This window comes from Chrysochloris asiatica, unplaced genomic scaffold (genome assembly GCF_000296735.1).
Source record: "Chrysochloris asiatica unplaced genomic scaffold, ChrAsi1.0 scaffold00038, whole genome shotgun sequence".
Classification (NCBI taxonomy): domain Eukaryota; kingdom Metazoa; phylum Chordata; class Mammalia; order Afrosoricida; family Chrysochloridae; genus Chrysochloris; species Chrysochloris asiatica.
The window spans coordinates 18,618,706-18,624,997 of record NW_006408556.1 but is presented as its reverse complement, the minus strand read 5'-3'; the positions used below and the strand labels follow the sequence as shown (position 1 = coordinate 18,624,997).

General features: G+C 38.5%; 1 pseudogene; it reads right to left on the bottom strand.

The window, feature by feature from the left end:
- Window positions 1–3,880: 3,880 nt before the first annotated feature.
- LOC102838686 lies at window positions 3,881–4,253 on the bottom strand (annotated as a pseudogene).
- Window positions 4,254–6,292: the final 2,039 nt, after the last annotated feature.

The following is a 6,292-nucleotide window of genomic DNA, read 5'->3' as shown; positions in this document are numbered from 1 at the left end:
GATGGATAGGTAGATAGATACATAGAGATGATAGAGAGGGAGTGAACAAATAATTTATTTCACACTTTATAGGTAATAAATTAGCAACTCTGGTTAATCCAACCTTTCTTCCTACCCCAAGCTTTAATCAAGCACTTCTTTTAACTCTCCTAGAAAACTCTTTAGGGTCAGAATTCTGTAAGTCAGAATTAGGTGGACAGCAATGACTTTGAGTTTGGTTTGGTTTAGAGAATTCTAAGTCTGAATCAAAGGGCCTCTGGAGTGTGAAATGTAACTTTTGCCTGAGGCCACTTATGATCACAAGTCCTGGAAATTCCTTGTAAATCCAGCCATTGTTATTTCAGATTCAAGATATTTCCTGCAATGTCAGGGAAAATGGTGGAGTTGGAAACCTCCGTAAGCTGGCAAAGATAGACAGTTCACTTTTTTATAACTCCAGAGTCTAACCCACCATTTGCAGCAACAAAAGGGCTACTTAAAGAAAGAGCACCAGAATTTTGTGAAGATCATTGTGGCGTTTTTGTTTATATGACAACCATCCCTCATTCTTCAGCACAGTGGTGTTGGTTATGCAGCTTTCTGATGCCAAGAGGAGAATATGGACCTTGTGTTTAAAATAGGTTGGGTGAGCTTTTTGACCCATCTGTTGATTCCCTGAAGAGCCTTTGTAGAGGCTGACTTTAGTTTCATTCTGTTCCCTTTGGGTTGCAGAGGCTTTGCAAGCATCAACTGCATCTGTTGAAAAAATTTTAAGTTATGCACACCCCATGCCCATCTGATCAATGGACCTCAGAATAGGACAAGTAGCTGACGGAACCCAAAATCCTGGGAAGAAAGAGGCTAAAGGAAAATAAACAATGTTACTGAAAAAATAAGGGCTTGGCAGGAAAACAGAGTGCAATGAGCATGTCCCAAACAGAGCACATGCTCAGAAAAGACCTAAGAGGTCTTAGGCTTCCACCAGTGGTGGACCTGTGGGCTTCACAGAAACAGAAGAGGGAGGCCAGGTGGGACTCTAGTAGGCCTGGCTTGGCACTGAAGATAGTCCTTAGCTCAGAGCCAAACTACAAAGACTAGAGAATGTTTGTTTGTATCCATGTATGTTAAAACACCTCTGTCAGGTCAATGACTAAGACAATGAAAGAGACCTGAGTGATCAAATACCAGATAAGGAGCACCATCTTTGCAAAAACAGTTTGTAAACATTACCTAACAGCCAACTAAAGCCATCATAAAGCAAGAACAAACCCTGGGAAAGGAGAAGACTGTGACTTCCAGAATTAGCACACTACAATATTCAAAACCCTAGTCTGCAATAGCACACACCAAAATTATAAAGCATACAAAGAAACAGAAAAATATTGTCCATTTACAGAAGAAAAAAATAAAGCAACAGAATCTGTCCCCGAAGGAGCACAGACGTTGGATTTACTGGACAAAAAGTTTGTATCAACTGCTTAAATATGCCCAAAGAACTGAAGGAGACCCTGGGTGATGCACTCATGGAAATCAAGAAAACAATATGTGAACAAAATGAGGATATTAATGCTGTTGTGAGGTACTATGTAGGCCATTCTGACCACATGTACAACAGAACAAAACACTCTCTGGTCCTGCACTGTCCTCACAGTCGTTGCTGTACTTGAGTCCATTGCTACAGCTACTGTGTCAACCATTTCACTGAGGGCATTTCTCTTTTTTGCCAACCCTCTACTTTACCAAGCATAATGTCCTTCTCCAGGGACTGGTCTTGCCTGGTAGCATGTCCAGTGTACAAGAGACAAAGTCTTACCACTGCCATCTCTAAGGAGCAATCCAACAACCCTTCCAAAACAAATTTGTTCATTCTTCTAGCAGTCAATGATGTATTTAACATTCTCCTCCAATACCATAATTAAAACACATCAGTTCTTCTCTGGTCTTCTTTATTCATTGTCCAGCTTTCACATATATATAAGGTGAATGAAAATATCACCTTGTTTGGAACAGGTGTGCCTAAGTCTTCAAAGTGACATCTTTGCTATTTAATACTTAAAAGAGAAGTTTTGCAGCAGATTTGCCCAGGGAAATATATCTTTTGATTTCTTGTATGCTGCCTCCGTGAGTGTTGATTGTAGATCCAAGAAAATTAAATCCTTAACAACTTCAATCCTGTCTCCATTGAACATGGTGTTGTTTACTGGTCAGTTATGAAGACTGTTGCTTTCTTTGTTGAGGTGTAATCTATACTGAAGGCTATATTCCTTGATCTTCATCAGTAAGTGATTCAAGTCCTCCTTGCTTCTAGGAAGCAAGGTTGTGCCATCTGCATATTGCAGGTTGTTGATGTGCCTTCCTCTAATCCTGATGCCCCATTCTTCTACATATAACCCAGCTTCTCAGATTATTTGTTCAACAGTTTGAATAAACATGGTGAAAGAATACTAACCTGACACACAACTTCTGTGGTTTTAAACCATTCAGTACCCCCTTATTCTGTTTGAATAACTGCCTATTGGTCTATGTACAGTTTCCACATGGGCACAGTTGAGTCTTCTGAAATTCTCATTGTTCCCAATGTAATTCATAATTTCTTATGAAGAAATTATTCATAATAGTTTAATGCCTTTGCATAGTCAATAAAACACAAGTAAACATCTTTCTGGTGTTCTCTGCTTTCTGCCAAGGCCCATCTGACATCAATAATGATATCTCTCACTTTGAAGTCTTCTTCTGAATCCAGTTTGAATTTCTGGCAGGTACCTGGTGACATACTGCTGCAACTGTTTTTGAATTATCATCAGCAAAATTTTACTTGTGCGTGATATAAGTGATATTGTTGGATCACCTTTCTTTGGAATGGGCACAAACATGGATCACTTTCAATCAGTTGACCAGGTAGTCGGCTTCCAGATTTGTTGCCATAGACTAGTGATTGCTTCCAGCATTGCGCCTGTTTATGGAAACCTCTCAGTTGGGGTTCTATCTATTCCTGGAGCCTTGTTTTGGTGAAAAGCAGAACATCAGTAAAGATATACAAATTGAAAATAGGAACCGACTTGAAATTTTGAAATTGCAAGTATGTTATCTGCAATGAAAAATGTACTGGAGAGGTTCAACAGAAGATCTGAACAGACAAAAGAAAGATCTCCTCCACAGACCTCAGCTAAACTATATTCCTACCACCACAACATCACCACTGCCGTACTACCATCTGAACGGCAGTCTCCTCAACTCTACTGCATTGTTTTCAAACATGTTGGCAGGAAATCAAAGGGAGATTAGAAGGTTTTCCCTCCTTTTTGTTATTAAAAGTTCTTAACCCTTCACCATTGCTTTTGGACCTATAGATACAAATTCACTGCTTTTATCTGTATCAACTCTGTCTCTGTCTTTCAAGCTATGGCTCAAGATATTCCTTACTTGTATGAAGAGCAATAATATAGTCTCTGAAGAGGTTTGGAGCTATAGCCAAGTTTATCAGAACATAATTTTTAAACATACACAAATCACAGTCCACCTTTTTTCTTTTAACTAGTTTTACATTTTTCAGTATTTGCTTAAGAATCACATTTAGACAATATGACTTTCAACATAATTAAGACTTCTATAAGGAAAACTAATACATCCTTTAATTCTACTTTAATATCAACTTAAAATTAATTCTACTTCAGTAGCAACTGAAGTTTTAGTAAGACTATGGTTTGGTCTGATTCAAAGAGTGTTTTCACAATTCAGCCACCTGGATTCTGTTCCAGATAAACGATAACAGACACAAATCTTTTCTAACTTCACTTTTGGAGAAGAAAGCAGACAATCAATCCATTGCATGATGGCTGTAATAAGGTATTTCCTCCTCAGCATCAGGCAAAGGAATGCTTTTGCATTGTTATATGCTATTCTATTTCAACAGGTGATTCAGCGGGTCCTATAGATCTGATGACTGCTCAACATTCTTCTGAATAGATTCTTGCTGGTGCTGAAGATGTGTTGTTATTATTGTCATTTTCCTTAAATTCTGCATAAAGAGAGAAAGTAATACTTTTCTGTAGCCAAACAAACCAGGTATACAAAACCCAAGTCGTGTAATAAATCGTTTCTTACATCTTCTGAGTACACGATGGCATCTTCCTGTAATACCATGTTTCGAACTGCCTGACCTAGCAGCTCGGAGCTTGAGGAGCCCTTCAACACCTGTGCGGTCATATCAGTAGCATAGGGCTTCACCTTCTTGGTGAGAATAACGCTTGTGAATCTGGTGTGCCAGTCACCATCACCTCAGCTAGCTAACGTCTTCACACGGGTCAGTCCACCTTTTTTTAAAAGAAAAAAAATCACCTGTCTCCTGCAATATGAGTAGCTATCATCTGGAACCAGTAGCTAGGTCTTTAGAAAGTTTTGTGAAGTAGGAAAGAAACCAGGAAAATTATACACGTATCATTATTTGGCTTCCAACTTTAAGAAAAGGATCTCAGGTAGTGTAGTAGTTATGAGTCAGGCTGCTAACCTCAAGGTTAGCAATTCAAAACTACCAGCAATTCCATGAGAGAAAGAGGAGGCTTTCTGCTCCCATGACGATATACAGCCTCAGAAATCTTATACAGGGTTGTTGTGAGTCAGAACCAACTCCACAGCACATAACCACCACCACCCCCTTTAAGAAAATCTGCCTTGTCCTCTCCACTTTAATTCATATTTTATAATATGCAGATTTATATTTAATTGCAGTATTCAAGAATTAGCTTTAAAAAAATAATAATAATAATCAGGTAGGAAAAGATTCTAATCTCTCAGTTAGCCAGGCTTATGGGAAACCCAGCTAAGGACAAAGACATAACCTCTTGAGCAAAACCACATACCCACATTGGGAGGGAAATCATAAAATAAGAGCTCTTACCTCAGCCCTACCACTGACTTCCTATGGATAAGCTACTTTTCCTCTGGGCCATGCCTCGCATTAGTCAGTACCCATTGGTATGTCTGTGCTTACTGTTCAAATAATTGAATTATTTATATCTAACTTGATGTAGGATCAGCACTGGACTATGAACCACAAGACTGGCAGTTCAAACCCATCAGCTGTTTCTCAGAAACCCTATACAGGGTCACTATGAGTCAGAACAAACTCGATGGCACTTAACAATAACAACAAGTTGCTAAATAACATTTTCACAAAATTTCTGCAAGGCCACATTGGCAACTTCACCCCTTTTGTGGTACTCCCTGGATTTCTGATGACCAAGCCACTAAAGTGTTATTGTATGATACATCAGGACCCCCAAGGACCCAAACCCAGACTAGACTCTCCTCTCTTTCTGACTGAACAGTACCATGCAGAAAAGCCCCTGAGTATTTTGGCCACCACCCTTGCTCTAGGCTTAAGATTTCTTGCCACTGAAATGAAGGCTTAGATTAGATGACCCTACAATTCCATCTAACTCAGAAATCCTGAGGTTTTATTTTATATACTTCATTCTCAGAGGAAACAACAGGCATGATTTGGATCCAGAACTTTGCCTTTGCTTCTATAATTGAGTTTTGAGAAAGGGTGTGAAATCCTATTTGCATTGAAGGCCAGAAATGACCTCAAAGCAGTTCTCTGCCAAATTGATCTGTACACTTTGGCCCATCAATAACTTCAAGTATAAGATTACTTATTGCACCATCAGTGAATCATAAAGATGGATGGCCTCCTTCTAAGCTCTAGCTCAGTGGTCCATAAAGGAGGCTTTGGTTCCATGGTGTAATTTAGAAAGTGAGCATAAATATTTGCAATAGCTGAAGATAGAGGCCTCTTTTCAGAGCAACCTAAAGATTAAGCCAGCATCTTTTTTTTTTTTTCTCAGCACATCAGTGTGACCTACTTTGGAGTTATCTATCACTGCAGTTATAAAGTGGTAGTAACCTAAGTGGCATGTTGGCTATTTCAGTGATTTCTCTTTGATAAACACATTAAAGTCATTTAGAAAAATGGTTATTACTTGCTCTAAAATACATGTTGCTCAAGTTTCTTTTACACGATTGAAAAAATACAAAACTAAACTAATTGTCAACCAAGATGTTCCTCAGTAGGTAAATGGACAGACAAACTGTGGCTCATCTATCCAATGAAGTAGTGTTCCAGAATAAGAAGAATAAAACTACTGGCTATGAATAGCATGGAGAAATCATAAAAGGCATTTTGCTAAGTAAAAGAAGCCAGTCTGAAAAAGCCACATACTTTGGTTCCAACTAAATGATATTCTGAAACAAAAAAAAAAAAAAAAAAAAAAAAAAAAGAGTCACTATAAAGCACAATAGTTTAACAGGAGTT